This window comes from Heterodontus francisci, chromosome 3 (assembly GCF_036365525.1).
Source record: "Heterodontus francisci isolate sHetFra1 chromosome 3, sHetFra1.hap1, whole genome shotgun sequence".
NCBI classification, from domain to species: Eukaryota; Metazoa; Chordata; class Chondrichthyes; order Heterodontiformes; family Heterodontidae; genus Heterodontus; species Heterodontus francisci.
Genome location: NC_090373.1, coordinates 10,442,115 through 10,461,454, shown reverse-complemented (window position 1 = coordinate 10,461,454; position 19,340 = coordinate 10,442,115). Strand labels below are relative to the sequence as shown.

Genomic DNA, 19,340 nt, shown 5'->3' with positions numbered 1-19,340 from the left:
ACCCCTTCCCCCCACCCATCAAAGTGCAGAGTTCACCCCTTCCCCCCACCCATCAGAGTGCAGAGTTCACCCCTTCCCCCACCCATCAGAGTGCAGAGTTCACCGCTTCCATCCCACCCATCAGAGTGCAGAGTTCACCCATCCCCCCACCCATCAGAGTGCAGAGTTCACACCTTCCCCACACCCATCAGAGTGCAGAGTTCACCGCTTCCATCCCACCCATCAGAGTGCAGAGTTCACCCCTTCCCCCCACCCATCAAAGTGCAGAGCTCACCCCTTCCCCCCACCCATCAGAGTGCAGAGTTCACCCCTTCCCCCCACCCATCAGAGTGCAGAGTTCACACCTTCCCCCCAACCCATCAGAGTGCAGAGTTCACCCCTTCCTCCATTCCACGTACAACAAGTGCAGAGTTCACCCCGTCCCACCACCCATCACAGTGCAGAGTTCACACCTTCCCCCCAACCCATCAGAGTCCAGAGTTCACCCCTTCCCACCACCCATCAGAGTGAAGAGTTCACCCCTCCCCCCAACCCATCAGAGTCCAGAGATCACCCCTTCCCACCACCCATCAGAGTGCAGAGTTCACCCCTCCCCCCAACCCATCAGAGGGCAGAGCTCACCCCTTCCCTCCCACCCATCAGAGTGCAGAGTTCACCCCTTCCCACCCCCTCAGAGTGAAGAGTTCACCCCTTCCCCCACCCATCAGAGTGCAGAGTTCACCCCTCCCCCCAACCCATCAGAGGGCAGAGCTCACCCCTTCCCTCCCACCCATCAGAGTCCAGAGTTCACCCCTTCCCACCCCCTCAGAGTGCAGATTTCACCCCTTCCCCCCACCCATCAGAGTCCAGAGTTCACCCCTTCCCCCCACCCATCAGAGTCCAGAGTTCACCCAGTCCCACCACCCATCAGAGTGCAGATTTCACCCCTTCCCACCACCCATCAGAGTGCAGAGTTCACCCCTTCCCCCACCCATCAGAGTGCAGATTTCACCCCTTCCCACCACCCATCAGAGTCCAGAGTTCACCCCTTCCCCACACCCATCAGAGTGCAGAGTTCACCCCTTCCCCCACCCATCAGAGTGCAGAGTTCACCCCGTCCCACCACCCATCAGAGTGCAGATTTCACCCCTTCCCACCACCCATCAGAGTGCAGAGCTCACCCCTTCCCCCACCCATCAGAGTGCAGATTTCACCCCTTCCCACCACCCATCAGAGTCCAGAGTTCACCCCTTGCCTCCCACCCATCAGAGTGCAGAGTTCACCCCTTCCCACCCCCTCAGAGTGCAGAGTTCACTCCTCCCCACAACCCATCAGAGTGCAGATTTCACCCCTTCCCCCACCCATCAGAGCGCAGAGTTCACCCCTCCCCCCAACCCATCAGAGGGCAGAGCTCACCCCTTCCCTCCCACCCATCAGAGTGCAGAGTTCACCCATTCCCACCCCCTCAGAGTGCAGAGTTCACCCCTTCCCTCCCACCCAACAGAGTGCAGAGTTCACCACTTCCATCCCACCCATCAGAGTGCAGAGTTCACCCCTTCCCCCACCCATCAGTGTGCAGAGTTCACCCCTTCCCCCACCCATCAGAGTGCAGATTTCACCCCTTCCCCCCACCCATCAGAGTGCAGAGTTCACCCCTCCCCCCAACCCATCAGAGTGCAGAGTTTACCCCTTCCCCCCACCCATCAGAGTCCAGAGTTCATCTTTTTCCCACCACCCATCAGAGTGCAGAGTTCACCCCTCCCCCCAACCCATCAGAGTGCAGAGTTCACCCCTCCCCCCAACCCATCAGAGGGCAGAGCTCACCCCTTCCCCAACCCATCAGAGTGCAGAGTTCACCCCTTTCCCCCGTTCCCCATACACCAAGTGCAGAGATCACCCCTTCCCCCCCACCCCTCAGAGTATAGAGTTCACCACTTCCCCCCAACCCATCAGAGTGCAGAGTTCACCCCTTCCCCCCCACCCCAGTGCAGAGTTCACCCCATCCCTCCCACCCATCAGAGTATAGAGTTCACCCCTTCCCCCCACCCCAGTGCAGAGTTCACCCCATCCCTCCCACCCATCAGAGAGCAGAGTTCAATCGATCCCCCCCACCCCAGTGCAGAGTTCACCCCTTCCCCCCCCACCCCAGTGCAGAGTTCACCCCATCCCTCCCACCCATCAGAGTGCAGAGTTCACCCCATCCCCCCCACCACTCAGAGTATAGAGTTCACCCCCTTCCCCCCACCCATCAGAGAGCAGAGTTCACATCTTCCCCCCGTTCCCCATTCACCAAGTGCAGAGTTCACCCCCTTCCCCCCCTACCCATCTGAGAGCAGAGTTCACCCCTTCTCCCACCCATCAGAGTGCAGAGTTCACCCCTTCCCCCCACCCACCAGAGAGCAGAGCTCACCCCTTCCCCCCCCCACCCATCAGAGTGCAGAGTTCACCCCTTCCCCCACCCATCAGAGTGCAGAGTTCACCCCCTTCCCCCACCCATCAGAGTGCAGAGTTCACCCCTTCCCCCACCCATCAGATTGCAGAGTTCACCCCTTCCCCACCCATCAGATTGCAGAGTTCAGCCCTTCACACCCACCCATCAGAGTGCAGAGTTCACCCCTTCACCCCCACCCATCAGAGTGCAGAGTTCACCCCTTCCCCCACCCATCAGATAGCAGAGTTCACCCCTTCCCCACCCATCAGAGTGCAGAGTTCACCCCTTCCCCCACCCATCAGATTGCAGAGTTCACCCCTTCACCCCCACCCATCAGATTGCAGAGTTCACCCCTTCACCCCCACCCATCAGAGTGCAGAGTTCACCCCTTCCCCCACCCATCAGATTGCAGAGTTCACCCCTTCCCCCACCCATCAGAGTGCAGAGTTCACCCCTTCCCCCACCCATCAGATTGCAGAGTTCACCCCTTCACCCCCACCCTTCAGAGTGCAGAGTTCACCCCTTCCCCCACCCATCAGAGAGCAGAGCTCACCCCTTCCCCCCCACCCATCAGAGTGCAGAGTTCACCCCTTCCCCCCCACCCATCAGATTGCAGAGTTCACCCCTTCCCCCCACCCATCAGAGAGCAGAGCTCACCCCCTTCCCCCCCACTCATCAGAGTGCAGAGTTCACCCCTTCCCCCCCCACCCATCTGATTGCAGAATTCACCCCTTCCCCCCCCCACCCATCAGAGTGCAGAGTTCACCCCTTCCCCCCCACCCCTCAGAGGATAGAGTTCACCCCTTCCCCCCACCCTTCAGAGTGCAGAGTTCACACCATCCCCCCACCCATCAGAGAGCAGAGTTCACATCTTCCCCCCGTTCCCCATTCACCAAGTGCAGAGTTCACCCCTTCCCCCCACCCATCAGAGTGCATAGTTCACCCCTTCCCCCCCACCCATCAGAGTGCAGAGTTCACCCCTTCCCCCACCCATCAGAGTGCAGAGTTCACCCCTTCCCCCCACCCATCAGAGTGCAGAGTTCACCCCTTACCCCACCCATCAGAGTGCAGAGTTCACCCCTTCCCCCACCCATCAGATTGCAGAGTTCACCCCTTCACCCCCACCCTTCAGAGTGCAGAGTTCACCCCTTCCCCCACCCATCAGAGAGCAGAGCTCACCCCTTCCCCCCCACCCATCAGAGTGCAGAGTTCACCCCTTCCCCCCCACCCATCAGATTGCAGAGTTCACCCCTTCCCCCCACCCATCAGAGAGCAGAGCTCACCCCTTCCCCCCCACTCATCAGAGTGCAGAGTTCACCCCTTCCCCCCCCACCCATCTGATTGCAGAATTCACCCCTTCCCCCCCCACCCATCAGAGTGCAGAGTTCACCCCTTCCCCCCCACCCCTCAGAGGATAGAGTTCACCCCTTCCCCCCACCCTTCAGAGTGCAGAGTTCACACCATCCCCCCACCCATCAGAGAGCAGAGTTCACATCTTCCCCCCGTTCCCCATTCACCAAGTGCAGAGTTCACCCCTTCCCCCCACCCATCAGAGTGCATAGTTCACCCCTTCCCCCCCACCCATCAGAGTGCAGAGTTCACCCCTTCCCCCACCCATCAGAGTGCAGAGTTCACCCCTTCCCCCCACCCATCAGAGTGCATAGTTCACCCCTTACCCCACCCATCAGAGTGCATAGTTCACCCCTTCCCCCCCACCCATCAGATTGCAGAGTTCACCCCTTCCCCCACCTATCAGAGTGCAGAGTTCACCCCTTCCCCCCACCCATCAGAGTGCAGAGTTCACCCCTTCCCCCACCCATCAGAGTGCAGAGTTCACCCCTTCCCCCCACCCATCAGAGTGCAGAGTTCACCCCTTCCCCCACCCATCAGAGTGCATAGTTCACCCCTTCCCCCCACCCATCAGAGTGCAGAGTTCACCCCTTCCCTACACCCATCAGAGTGCAGAGTTCACCCCTTCCCCCACCCATCAGAGTGCATAGTTCACCCCCTTCCCCCCACCCATCAGAGTGCAGAGTTCACCCCTTCCCCCACCCATCAGAGTGCAGAGTTCACCCCTTCCCCCTACCCATCAGAGTGCAGAGTTCACCCCTTCCCCACCATCCATCAGAGTGCAGAGTTCACCCCTTCCCCCCACCCATCAGAGTGCAGAGTTCACACCTTCCCCCCAACCCATCAGAGTGCAGAGTTCACCCCTTCCTCCATTCCACGTACAACAAGTGCAGAGTTCACCCCGTCCCACCACCCATCACAGTGCAGAGTTCACACCTTCCCCCCAACCCATCAGAGTCCAGAGTTCACCCCTTCCCACCACCCATCAGAGTGAAGAGTTCACCCCTCCCCCCAACCCATCAGAGTCCAGAGTTCACCCCTTCCCACCACCCATCAGAGTGCAGAGTTCACCCCTCCCCCCAACCCATCAGAGGGCAGAGCTCACCCCTTCCCTCCCACCCATCAGAGTGCAGAGTTCACCCCTTCCCACCCCCTCAGAGTGAAGAGTTCACCCCTTCCCCCACCCATCAGAGTGCAGAGTTCACCCCTCCCCCCAACCCATCAGAGGGCAGAGCTCACCCCTTCCCTCCCACCCATCAGAGTCCAGAGTTCACCCCTTCCCACCCCCTCAGAGTGCAGATTTCACCCCTTCCCCCCACCCATCAGAGTCCAGAGTTCACCCCTTCCCCCCACCCATCAGAGTCCAGAGTTCACCCAGTCCCATCACCCATCAGAGTGCAGATTTCACCCCTTCCCACCACCCATCAGAGTGCAGAGTTCACCCCTTCCCCCACCCATCAGAGTGCAGATTTCACCCCTTCCCACCACCCATCAGAGTCCAGAGTTCACCCCTTCCCCACACCCATCAGAGTGCAGAGTTCACCCCTTCCCCCACCCATCAGAGTGCAGAGTTCACCCCGTCCCACCACCCATCAGAGTGCAGATTTCACCCCTTCCCACCACCCATCAGAGTGCAGAGCTCACCCCTTCCCCCACCCATCAGAGTGCAGATTTCACCCCTTCCCACCACCCATCAGAGTCCAGAGTTCACCCCTTGCCTCCCACCCATCAGAGTGCAGAGTTCACCCCTTCCCACCCCCTCAGAGTGCAGAGTTCACCCCTCCCCCCAACCCATCAGAGTGCAGATTTCACCCCTTCCCCACCCATCAGAGCGCAGAGTTCACCCCTCCCCCCAACCCATCAGAGGGCAGAGATCACCCCTTCCCTCCCACCCATCAGAGTGCAGAGTTCACCCCTTCCCACCCCCTCAGAGTGCAGAGTTCACCCCTCCCCCCAACCCATCAGAGGGCAGAGCTCACCCCTTCCCTCCCACCCATCAGAGTGCAGAGTTCACCCCTCCCCCCAACCCATCAGAGTGCAGAGTTCACCGCTTCCATCCCACCCATCAGAGTGCAGAGTTCACCCCTTCCCCCACCCATCAGTGTGCAGAGTTCACCCCTTCCCCCACCCATCAGAGTGCAGATTTCACCCCTTCCCCCCACCCATCAGAGTGCAGAGTTCACCCCTCCCCCCAACCCATCAGAGTGCAGAGTTTACCCCTTCCCCCCACCCATCAGAGTCCAGAGTTCATCTTTTTCCCACCACCCATCAGAGTGCAGAGTTCACCCCTCCCCCCAACCCATCAGAGTGCAGAGTTCACCCCCTCCCCCCAACCCATCAGAGGGCAGAGCTCACCCCTTCCCCAACCCATCAGAGTGCAGAGTTCACCCCTTTCCCCCGTTCCCCATACACCAAGTGCAGAGATCACCCCTTCCCCCCCCACCCCTCAGAGTATAGAGTTCACCACTTCCCCCCAACCCATCAGAGTGCAGAGTTCACCCCTTCCCCCCACCCCAGTGCAGAGTTCACCCCATCCCTCCCACCCATCAGAGTATAGAGTTCACCCCTTCCCCCCACCCCAGTGCAGAGTTCACCCCATCCCTCCCACCCATCAGAGTGCAGAGTTCAATCGATCCCCCCCACCCCAGTGCAGAGTTCACCCCTTCCCCCCCACCCCAGTGCAGAGTTCACCCCATCCCTCCCACCCATCAGAGTGCAGAGTTCACCCATCACCCCCCCACCACACAGAGTATAGAGTTCACCCCTTCCCCCCACCCATCAGAGAGCAGAGTTCACATCTTCCCCCCGTTCCCCATTCACCAAGTGCAGAGTTCACCCCTTCCCCCCCTACCCATCTGAGAGCAGAGTTCACACCCTTCTCCCACCCATCAGAGTGCAGAGTTCACCCCTTCCCCCCCACCCACCAGAGAGCAGAGCTCACCCCTTCCCCCCCCACCCATCAGAGTGCAGAGTTCACCCCTTCCCCACACCCATCAGAGTGCAGAGTTCACACCCTTCCCCCACCCATCAGAGTGCAGAGTTCACCCCTTCCCCCACCCACCAGATTGCAGAGTTCACCCCTTCCCCACCCATCAGATTGCAGAGTTCAGCCCTTCACACCCACCCATCAGAGTGCAGAGTTCACCCCTTCACCCCCACCCATCAGAGTGCAGAGTTCACCCCTTCTCCCCACCCATCAGATAGCAGAGTTCACTCCCTTCCCCACCCATCAGAGTGCAGAGTTCACCCCTTCCCCCACCCATCAGATTGCAGAGTTCACCCCTTCACCCCACCCATCAGATTGCAGAGTTCACCCCTTCACCCCCACCCATCAGATTGCAGAGTTCACCCCTTCACCCCCCACCCATCAGAGTGCAGAGTTCACCCCTTCCCCCACCCATCAGATTGCAGAGTTCACCCTTCCCCACCCATCAGAGTGCAGAGTTCACGCCCTTCCCCCACCCATCAGATTGCAGAGTTCACCCCTTCACACCCCACCCATCAGAGTGCAGAGTTCACCCCTTCCCCCACCCATCAGAGAGCAGAGCTCACCCCTTCCCCCCCACCCCATCAGAGTGCAGAGTTCACCCCTTCCCCCCCACCCATCAGATTGCAGAGTTCACCCCTTCCCCCCACCCATCAGAGAGCAGAGCTCACCCCTTCCCCCCCACTCATCAGAGTGCAGAGTTCACACCCTTCCCCCCCACCCATCTGATTGCAGAATTCACCCCTTCCCCCCCCACCCATCAGAGTGCAGAGTTCACCACCACCCCTCAGAGTATAGAGTTCACCCCTACCCCCCACCCTTCAGAGTGCAGAGTTCACAACCATCCCCCCACCCATCAGAGAGCAGAGTTCACATCTTCCCCCCGTTCCCCATTCACCAAGTGCAGAGTTCACCCCTTCCCCCCACCCATCTGAGAGCAGAGTTCACCCCTTCCCCCCCACCCATCAGAGTGCAGAGTTCACCCCTTCCCCCCACCCATCAGAGTGCAGAGTTCACCCCTTCCCCCCACCCATCAGAGTGCAGAGTTCACCCTTTCCCCCCACCCATCAGAGTGCATAGTTCACCCCTTCCCCCCCCCCATCAGAGTGCAGAGTTCACCCCTACCCCCACCCATCAGAGTGCAGAGTTCACCCCTTCCCCCCACCCATCAGAGTGCATAGTTCACCCCTTCCCCCCCACCCATCAGAGTGCAGAGTTCACCCCTTCCCCCACACATCAGAGTGCAGAGTTCACCCCTTCCCCCCACCCATCAGAGTGCAGAGTTCACCCCTTCCCCCACCCATCAGAGTGCATAGTTCACCCCTTCCCCCCCACCCATCAGAGTGCAGAATTCACCCCTTCCCCCCCACCCATCAGAGTGCATAGTTCACCCCTTCCCCCCCACCCATCAGAGTGCAGAATTCACCCCTTCCCCCCACCCATCAGAGTGCAGAGTTCACCCCTTCCCTCCACCCATCAGAGTGCAGAGTTCACCCCTTCCCCCACCCATCAGAGTGCATAGTTCACCCCTTCCCCCAACCCACCAGAGAGCAGAGCTCACCCCTTCCCCCCCCACCCATCAGAGTGCAGAGTTCACCCCTCACACCCACCCATCAGAGTGCAGAGTTCACCCCTTCACCCCCCACCCATCAGAGTGCAGAGTTCACCCCTTCCCCCACCCATCAGAGTGCAGAGTTCACCCCTTCCCCCACCCATCAGATTGCAGAGTTCACCCCTTCACCCCCACCCATCAGAGTGCAGAATTCACCCCTTCCCCCACCCATCAGAGAGCAGAGCTCACCCCTTCCCCCCCACCCATCAGAGTGCAGAGTTCACCCCTTCCCCCCCACCCATCAGATTGCAGAGTTCACCCTTCCCCCCACCCATCAGAGAGCAGAGCTCACCCCTTCCCCCCCCACTCATCAGATTGCAGAGTTCACCCCTTCACCCCGTTCCCCATACACCAAGTGCAGAATTCACCCCTTCCCCCCGTTCCCCATACACCAAGTGCAGAATTCACCCCTTCCCCCCACCCATCAGAGTGCAGAGTTCACCCCTTCCCCCACCCATCAGAGTGCAGAGTTCACCCCTTCCCCCTACCCATCAGAGTGCAGAGTTCACCCCTTCCCCACCATCCATCAGAGTGCAGAGTTCACCCCTTCCCCCCGTTCCCCATACACCAAGTGCAGAATTCACCCCTTCCCCCCGTTCCCCATACACCAAGTGCAGAATTCACCCCTTCCCCCCACCCATCAGAGTGCAGAGTTCACCGCTTCCCCACCATCCCACACAACAGAGTTCACCCCTTCCCCCCACCCATCAGAGTGAAGAGTTCACCCCTTCACCCCACCCATCTGAGAGCAGAGTTCACCCCTTCCCCCCACCCTCAGAGTGCAGAGTTCACCCCTTCCCCCCCACCCATCAGAGTGCAGAGTTCACCCCTTCCCCCACCCATCAGAGTGCAGAGTTCAATCGATCCCCCCCACCCCAGTGCAGAGTTCACCCCTTCCCCCCCACCCCAGTGCAGAGTTCACCCCATCCCTCCCACCCATCAGAGTGCAGAGTTCCCCCCATCCCCCCCACCACTCAGAGTATAGAGTTCACCCCTTCCCCCCACCCATCAGAGAGCAGAGTTCACATCTTCCCCCCGTTCCCCATTCACCAAGTGCAGAGTTCACCCCTTCCCCCAAACCCATCTGAGAGCAGAGTTCACCCCTTCTCCCACCCATCAGAGTGCAGAGTTCACCCCTTCCCCCACCCACAGAGCGCAGAGCTCACCCCTTCCCCCCCACCCATCAGAGTGCAGAGTTCACCCCTTCCCCCACCCATCAGAGTGCAGAGTTCACCCCTTCCCCCACCATCAGAGTGCAGAGTTCACCCCTTCCCCCACCCATCAGATTGCAGAGTTCACCCCTTCCCCACCCATCAGAGTGCAGAGTTCACCCCTTCACCCCACCCATCAGAGTGCAGAGTTCACCCCTTCCCCCACCCATCAGATAGCAGAGTTCACCCCTTCCCCCACCCATCAGAGTTCAGAGTTCACCCCTTCCCCCACCCATCAGATTGCAGAGTTCACCCCTTCACCCCCACCCATCAGATTGCAGAGTTCATGCCTTCACCCCCACCCATCAGATTGCAGAGTTCACCCCTTCACCCCCACCCATCAGAGTGCAGAGTTCACCCCTTCCCCCACCCATCAGATTGCAGAGTTCACCCTTCCCCCCCCACCCATCTGATTGCAGAATTCACCCCTTCCCCCCCCACCCATCAGAGTGCAGAGTTCACCCCTTCCCCCCCACCCCTCAGAGTATAGAGTTCACCCTTCCCCCCACCCTTCAGAGTGCAGAGTTCACACCATCCCCCCACCTATCAGAGAGCAGAGTTCACATCTTCCCCCCGTTCCCCATTCACCAAGTGCAGAGTTCACCCCTTCCCCCCACCCATCTGAGAGCAGAGTTCACCCCTTCCCCCCCCACCCATCAGAGTGCAGAGTTCACCCCTTCCCCCACCCATCAGAGTGCAGAATTCACCCCTTCCCCCCCACCCATCAGAGTGCAGAGTTCACCCTTCCCCCCCCGTTCCCCATACACCAAGTGCAGAGCTCACCCCTTCCCCCGTTCCCATACACCAAGTGCAGAGTTCACCCCTTCCCCCCACCCATCTGAGAGCAGAGTTCACCCCTTCCCCCCACCCATCAGAGTGCAGAGTTCACCCTTTCCCCCCACCCATCAGAGTGCAGAGTTCACCCCTTCCCCCACCCATCAGAGTGCAGAGTTCACCCCTTCCCCCACCCCATCAGAGTGCATAGTTCACCCCTTACCCCACCCATCAGAGTGCATAGTTCACCCCTTCCCCCCCACCCCATCAGAGTGCAGAGTTCACCCCTTCCCCCACCCATCAGAGTGCAGAGTTCACTCCTTCCCCCCACCCATCAGAGTGCATAGTTCACCCCTTCCCCCCCCACCCATCAGAGTGCAGAGTTCACCCCTTCCCCCCCACCCATCAGAGTGCAGAGTTCACCCCTTCCCCCACCCATCAGAGTGCAGAGTTCACTCCTTCCCCCCACCCATCAGAGTGCAGAGTTCACCCCTTCCCCACCCATCAGAGTGCAGAGTTCACCCCTTCCCCCACCCATCAGAGTGCAGAGTTCACCCCTTCCCCCACCCATCAGAGTGCAGAGTTCACCCCTTCCCCACCATCCATCAGAGTGCAGAGTTCACCCCTTCCCCCCGTTCCCCATTCACCAAGTGCAGAGCTCACCCCTTCCCCCCGTTCCCCATACAGCAAGTGCAGAATTCACCCCTTCCCCCCGTTCCCCATACACCAAGTGCAGAATTCACCCCTTCCCCCCACCCATCAGAGTGCAGAGTTCACCGCTTCCCCCACCCATCACAACAGAGTTCACCCCTTCCCCCCACCCATCAGAGTGCAGAGTTCACCCCTTCACCCCACCCATCTGAGAGCAGAGTTCACCCCTTCCCCCCCCACCCATCAGAGTGCAGAGTTCACCCCTTCCCCCCACCCATCAGAGTGCAGAGTTCACCCCTTCCCCCCACCCATCAGAGTGCAGAGTTCACCCCTTTCCCCCGACCCATCAGAGAGCAGAGTTCACCCCTTCCCCCCTACCCATCAGAGTGCAGATTTCACCCCTTCCCCCACCCATCAGAGTGCAGAGTTCACCCGTTTCCCCCCCCACAACCCATCAGAGTGCAGAGTCCACCTCTTCCCCCCCATCCATCAGAGTGCAGAGTTCAGCCCTTCCCCTCACCCATCAGAGTGCAGAGTTCACCCCTTCCCCCCACCCATCAGAGTGCAGTGTTCACCCGTTCCCCCACCCATCTGAGAGCAGAGTTCACCCCTACCTCCCCACCCATCAGAGTACAGAGTTCACCCCTTCCCACCCCCCATCAGAGGGCAGAGCTCACCCCTTCCCCCACCCATCAGAGGGCAGAGCTCACCCCTTCCCCCACCCATAAAAGTGCAGAGTTCACCCCTTCACCCCCACCCATCAGAGTGCAGAATTCACCCCTTCCCCCACCCATCAGAGAGCAGAGCTCACCCCTTCCCCCCCACCCATCAGAGTGCAGAGTTCACCCCTTCCCCCCCACCCATCAGATTGCAGAGTTCACCCCTTCCCCCCACCCATCAGAGAGCAGAGCTCACCCCTTCCCCCCCACTCATCAGATTGCAGAGTTCACCCCTTCACCCCGTTCCCCATACACCAAGTGCAGAATTCACCCCTTCCCCCCGTTCCCCATACACCAAGTGCAGAATTCACCCCTTCCCCCCACCATCAGAGTGCAGAGTTCACCCCTTCCCCCACCCATCAGAGTGCAGAGTTCACCCCTTCCCCCTACCCATCAGAGTGCAGAGTTCACCCCTTCCCCACCATCCATCAGAGTGCAGAGTTCACCCCTTCCCCCCGTTCCCCATACACCAAGTGCAGAGCTCACCCCTTCCCCCCGTTCCCCATACACCAAGTGCAGAATTCACCCCTTCCCCCCGTTCCCCATACACCAAGTGCAGAATTCACCCCTTCCCCCCACCCATCAGAGTGCAGAGTTCACCGCTTCCCCCACCCATCACAACAGAGTTCACCCCTTCCCCCCACCCATCAGAGTGAAGAGTTCACCCCTTCACCCCACCCATCTGAGAGCAGAGTTCACCCCTTCCCCCCACCCATCAGAGTGCAGAGTTCACCCCTTCCCCCCACCCATCAGAGTGCAGAGTTCACCCCTTCCCCCACCCATCAGAGTGCAGAGTTCAATCGATCCCCCCCACCCCAGTGCAGAGTTCACCCCTTCCCCCCCACCCCAGTGCAGAGTTCACCCCATCCCTCCCACCCATCAGAGTGCAGAGTTCCCCCCATCCCCCCCACCACTCAGAGTATAGAGTTCACCCCTTCCCCCCACCCATCAGAGAGCAGAGTTCACATCTTCCCCCCGTTCCCCATTCACCAAGTGCAGAGTTCACCCCTTCCCCCCAAACCCATCTGAGAGCAGAGTTCACCCCTTCTCCCACCCATCAGAGTGCAGAGTTCACCCCTTCCCCCCACCCACCAGAGCGCAGAGCTCACCCTTCCCCCCCACCCATCAGAGTGCAGAGTTCACCCCTTCCCCCACCCATCAGAGTGCAGAGTTCACCCCTTCCCCCACCCATCAGAGTGCAGAGTTCACCCCTTCCCCCACCCATCAGATTGCAGAGTTCACCCCTTCCCCACCCATCAGAGTGCAGAGTTCACCCCTTCACCCCCACCCATCAGAGTGCAGAGTTCACCCCTTCCCCCACCCATCAGATAGCAGAGTTCACCCCTTCCCCCACCCATCAGAGTTCAGAGTTCACCCCTTCCCCCACCCATCAGATTGCAGAGTTCACCCCTTCACCCCCACCCATCAGATTGCAGAGTTCATGCCTTCACCCCCACCCATCAGATTGCAGAGTTCACCCCTTCACCCCCACCCATCAGAGTGCAGAGTTCACCCCTTCCCCCACCCATCAGATTGCAGAGTTCACCCCTTCCCCCACCCATCAGAGTGCAGAGTTCACCCCTTCCCCCACCCATCAGATTGCAGAGTTCACCCCTTCACCCCCACCCATCAGAGTGCAGAGTTCACCCCTTCCCCCACCCATCAGAGAGCAGAGCTCACCCCTTCCCCCCCACCCATCAGAGTGCAGAGTTCACCCCTTCCCCCCCACCCATCAGATTGCAGAGTTCACCCCTTCCCCCCACCCATCAGGGAGCAGAGCTCACCCCTTCCCCCCCACTCATCAGAGTGCAGAGTTCACCCTTCCCCCCCCACCCATCTGATTGCAGAATTCACCCCTTCCCCCCCCACCCATCAGAGTGCAGAGTTCACCCCTTCCCCCCCACCCCTCAGAGTATAGAGTTCACCCCTTCCCCCCACCCTTCAGAGTGCAGAGTTCACACCATCCCCCCACCTATCAGAGAGCAGAGTTCACATCTTCCCCCCGTTCCCCATTCACCAAGTGCAGAGTTCACCCCTTCCCCCCACCCATCTGAGAGCAGAGTTCACCCCTTCCCCCCCCACCCATCAGAGTGCAGAGTTCACCCCTTCCCCCACCCATCAGAGTGCAGAATTCACCCCTTCCCCCCCACCCATCAGAGTGCAGAGTTCACCCCTTCCCCCCGTTCCCCATACACCAAGTGCAGAGCTCACCCCTTCCCCCCGTTCCCCATACACCAAGTGCAGAGTTCACCCCTTCCCCCACCCATCTGAGAGCAGAGTTCACCCCTTCCCCCCACCCATCAGAGTGCAGAGTTCACCCTTTCCCCCCACCCATCAGAGTGCAGAGTTCACCCCTTCCCCCACCCATCAGAGTGCAGGGTTCACCCCTTCCCCCCACCCATCAGAGTGCATAGTTCACCCCTTACCCCACCCATCAGAGTGCATAGTTCACCCCTTCCCCCCCACCCATCAGAGTGCAGAGTTCACCCCTTCCCCCACCCATCAGAGTGCAGAGTTCACTCCTTCCCCCCACCCATCAGAGTGCATAGTTCACCCCTTCCCCCCCCACCCATCAGAGTGCAGAGTTCACCCCTTCCCCCCCACCCATCAGAGTGCAGAGTTCACCCCTTCCCCCACCCATCAGAGTGCAGAGTTCACTCCTTCCCCCCACCCATCAGAGTGCAGAGTTCACCCCTTCCCCCACCCATCAGAGTGCAGAGTTCACCCCTTCCCCCACCCATCAGAGTGCAGAGTTCACCCCTTCCCCCACCCATCAGAGTGCAGAGTTCACCCCTTCCCCCCGTTCCCCATTCACCAAGTGCAGAGCTCACCCCTTCCCCCCGTTCCCCATACAGCAAGTGCAGAATTCACCCCTTCCCCCCGTTCCCCATACACCAAGTGCAGAATTCACCCCTTCCCCCACCCATCAGAGTGCAGAGTTCACCGCTTCCCCCACCCATCAGAGTGCAGAGTTCACCCCTTCACCCCACCCATCTGAGAGCAGAGTTCACCCCTTCCCCCCCACCCATCACAACAGAGTTCACCCCTTCCCCCCACCCATCAGAGTGCAGAGTTCACCCCTTCACCCCACCCATCTGAGAGCAGAGTTCACCCCTTCCCCCCCACCCATCAGAGTGCAGAGTTCACCCCTTCCCCCCACCCATCAGAGTGCAGAGTTCACCCCTTCCCCCCACCCATCAGAGTGCAGAGTTCACCCCTTCCCCCGACCCATCAGAGAGCAGAGTTCACCCCTTCCCCCTACCCATCAGAGTGCAGATTTCACCCCTTCCCCCACCCATCAGAGTGCAGAGTTCACCCGTTTCCCCCCCCCACAACCCATCAGAGTGCAGAGTCCACCTCTTCCCCCCCATCCATCAGAGTGCAGAGTTCAGCCCTTCCCCTCACCCATCAGAGTGCAGAGTTCACCCCTTCCCCCCCACCCATCAGAGTGCAGTGTTCACCCGTTCCCCCACCCATCTGAGAGCAGAGTTCACCCCTACCTCCCCACCCATCAGAGTACAGATTTCACCCCTTCCCACCCACCCATCAGAGGGCAGAGCTCACCCCTTCCCCCACCCATCAGAGGGCAGAGCTCACCCCTTCCCCCACCCATAAAAGTGCAGAGTTCACCCCTTCACTCCCACCCATCAGAGTGCAGAGTTCACCCCTTCCCCCCGCCCCTCAGAGTGAAGAGTTCACCCCTTCCCCCACCCATCAGATTGCAGAGTTCACCCCTTCCCCCACCCATCAGAGTGCAGAGTTCACCCCTACCCCCCGCCCCTCAGAGTGAAGAGTTCACCCCTTCCCCCACCCATCAGATTGCAGAGTTCATCCCTTCCCCCACCCATCAGAGTGCAGAGTTCACCCCTTCCCCCCACCCATCAGAGTGCAAAGTTCACCCCTTCCCCCCGTTCCCCATACACCAGGCGCAGAGTTCACCCCTTCCCCCCATTCCACGTACAACAAGTGCAGAGTTCACCCCTTCCCACCACCCATCAGAGTGCAGAGTTCACCCCATCCCCCCACCCATTAGAGTCCAGAGTTCACCCCTTACCACCACCCATCAGAGTGCAGAGTTCACCCCTCCCCCCAACCCATCAGGGTGCAGATTTCACCCCTTTCCCCCGTTCCCCACCCATCCAAGTCCAGAGTTCACGCCTCCCCCCATTCCCCATACACCAAGTGCAGAGTACACCCCTTCCCCCCGTTCCCCACACACCAAGTGCAGAGCTCACCCCTTCCCCCCGTTCCCCATACACCAAGTGCAAAGTTCACCCCTTTCCCCCGTTCCCCACCCATCCAAGTCCAGAGTTCACGCCTCCCCCCATTCCCCATACACCAAGTGCAGAGTTCACACCTTCCCCCCGTTCCCCAAACACCAAGTGCAGAGTTCAACCCTTCCCGCCACCCATCAGAGTATAGAGTTCACCCCTTCCCCCCACCCATCAGAGTGCAGAGTTCACCCCTTCCCCCCACCCATCAGAGAGCAGAGTTCACACCTTCCCCCCGTTCCCCATTCACCAAGTGCAGAGTTCACCCCTTCCCAAACACATCAGAGTGCAGAGTTCACCCCTTCCCCCTCACCCATCTGAGAGCAGAGTTCACCCCTTCCTCCCCACCCATCACAGTGCAGAGTTCACCCCTTCCCAAACACATCAGAGTGCAGAGTTCACCCCTCCCCACAACCCATCAGAGTGCAGAGTTCACCCCTTCCCCCCGTTCCCCATACACCAAGTGCAGAGTTCAACCCTTCCCCCCACCCATCAGAGTGCAGAGTTCACACCTTCCCCCCAACCCATCAGAGTGCAGAGTTCACCCCTTCCTCCATTCCACGTACAACAAGTGCAGAATTCACCCCGTCCCACCACCCATCAGAGTGCAGAGTTCACACCTTCCCCCCAACGCATCAGAGTCCAGAGTTCACCCCTTCCCACCACCCATCAGAGTGCAGAGTTCACCCCTCCCCCCAACCCATCAGAGTCCAGAGTTCACCCCTTCCCACCACCCATCAGTGCAGAGTTCACCCCTCCCCCCAACCCATCAGAGGGCAGAGCTCACCCCTTCCCTCCCACCCATCAGAGTGCAGAGTTCACCCCTTCCCACCCCTTCAGAGTGAAGAGTTCACCCCTTCCCCCACCCATCAGAGTGCAGATTTCACCCCTTCCCCCCACCCATCAGAGTCCAGAGTTCATCCCTTCCCCCCACCCATCAGAGTGCAGAGTTCACCCCTTCCCACCCCCTCAGAGTGAAGAGTTCACCCCTTCTCCCACCCATCAGAGTGCAGAGTTCACCCCTCCCCCCAACCCATCAGAGGGCAGAGCTCACCCCTTCCCTCCCAACCATCAGAGTCCAGAGTTCACCCCTTCCCACCCCCTCAGAGTGCAGATTTCACCCCCCCCCACCCATCAGAGTCCAGAGTTCACCCCTTCCCCCCACCCAGCAGAGTCCAGAGTTCACCCAGTCCCACCACCCATCAGAGTGCAGATTTCACCCCTTCCCACCACCCATCAGAGTGCAGAGTTCACCCCTTCCCCCACCCATCAGAGTGCAGATTTCACCCCTTCCCACCACCCATCAGAGTCCAGAGTTGACCCCTTCCCCACACCCATCAGAGTGCAGAGTTCACCCCTTCCCCCCACCCATCAGAGTGCAGAGTTCACCCCGTCCCACCACCCATCAGAGTGCAGATTTCACCCCTTCCCACCACCCATCAGAGGGCAGAGTTCACCCCTTCCCCCACCCATCAGAGTGCAGATTTCACCCCTTCCCACCACCCATCAGAGTCCAGAGTTCACCCCTTGCCTCCCACCCATCAGAGTGCAGAGTTCACCCCTTCCCACCCCCTCAGAGTGCAGAGTTCACCCCTCCCCCAACCGATCAGAGTGCAGATTTCACCCCTTCCCCCACCCATCAGAGTGCAGAGTTCACCCCTCCCCCCAACCCATCAGAGGGCAGAGCTCACCCCTTCCCTCCCACCCATCAGAGTGCAGAGTTCACCCCTTCCCCCAACCCATCAGAGGGCAGAGCTCACCCCTTCCCTCCCACCCATCAGAGTGCAGAGTTCACCCCTCCCCACAACCCATCAGAGGGCAGATCTCACCACTTCCCCCCAACCCATCAGTGTGCAGAGTTCACCCCTTCCCCCACCCATCAGTGTGCAGAGTTCATCCCTTCCCCCACCCATCAGAGTGCAGATTTCACCCCTTCCCCCCACCCATCAGAGTGCAGAGTTCACCCCTCCCCCCAACCCATCAGAGTGCAGAGTTCACCCCTTCCCCCCACCCATCAGAGTCCAGAGTTCACCCCTTCCCACTACCCATCAGAGTGCAGAGTTCACCCCTCCCCCCAACCCATCAGAGTGCAGAGTTCACCCCTCCCCCCAACCCATCAGAGGGCAGAGCTCACCCCTTCCCCAACCCATCAGAGTGCAGAGTTCACCCCTTTCCCCCGTTCCCCATACACCAAGTGCAGAGATCACCCCTTCCCCCCCACCCCTCAGAGTATAGAGTTCACCACTTCCCCCCAACCCATCAGAGTGCAGAGTTCACCCCTTCCCCCCCACCCCAGTGCAGAGTTCACCCCATCCCTCCCACCCATCAGAGTATAGAGTTCACCCCTTCCCCCCACCCCAGTGCAGAGTTCACCCCATCCCTCCCACCCATCAGAGTGCAGAGTTCACCCGATCCCCCCCACCCCAGTGCAGAGTTCACCCCTTCCCCCCCACCCCAGTGCAGAGTTCACCCCATCCCTCCCACCCATCAGAGTGCAGAGTTCACATCTTCCCCCCGTTCCCCATTCACCAAGTGCAGAGTTCACCCCTTCCCCCCCTACCCATCTGAGAGCAGAGTTCACCCCTTCTCCCACCCATCAGAGTGCAGAGTTCACCCCTTCCTCCCACCCATCAGAGAGCAGAGCTCACCCCTTCCCCCACACCCATCAGAGTTCCGAGTTCACTCCTTCCCCCACCCATCAGAGTGCAGAGTTCACCCCTTCCCTCACCCATCAGATTGCAGAGTTCACCCCTTCCCCCACCCATCAGATTGCAGAGTTCAGCCCTTCACCCCCACCCATCAGCGTGCAGAGTTCACCCCTTCACCCCCACCCATCAGAGTGCAGAGTTCACCCCTTCCCCCACCCATCAGATTGCAGAGTTCACCCCTTCCCCCACCCATCAGAGTGCAGAGTTCACCCCTTCCCCCACCCATCAGATTGCAGAGTTCACCCCTTCACCGCCACCCATCAGATTGCAGAGTTCACCCCTTCACCCCCACCCATCAGATTGCAGAGTTCACCCCTTCACCCCCACCCATCAGAGAGCAGAGTTCACCCCTTCCCCCACCCATCAGATTGCAGAGTTCACCCCTTCCCCCACCCATCAGAGTGCAGAGTTCACCCCTTCCCCCACCCATCAGATTGCAGAGTTCACCCCTTCACCCCCACCCATCAGAGTGCAGAGTTCACCCCTTCCCCCACACATCAGAGAGCAGAGCTCACCCCTTGCCCCCCACCCATCAGAGTGCAGAGTTCACCCCTTCCCCCCAACCCATCACATTGCAGAGTTCACCCCTTCCCCCCTCCCATCAGAGAGCAGAGCTCACCCCTTCCCCCCCACTCATCAGAGTGCAGA

At 59.9% G+C, this 19,340-nt stretch overlaps 1 protein-coding gene across 1 annotated transcript in view; it reads right to left on the bottom strand.

Annotated features, from left to right (window-relative positions):
* Window positions 1-19,340, bottom strand: part of LOC137352062 (galactosylgalactosylxylosylprotein 3-beta-glucuronosyltransferase 2-like) — a 315,900-nt gene that overhangs the window by 217,171 nt on the left and 79,389 nt on the right. The window lies entirely within an intron of this gene.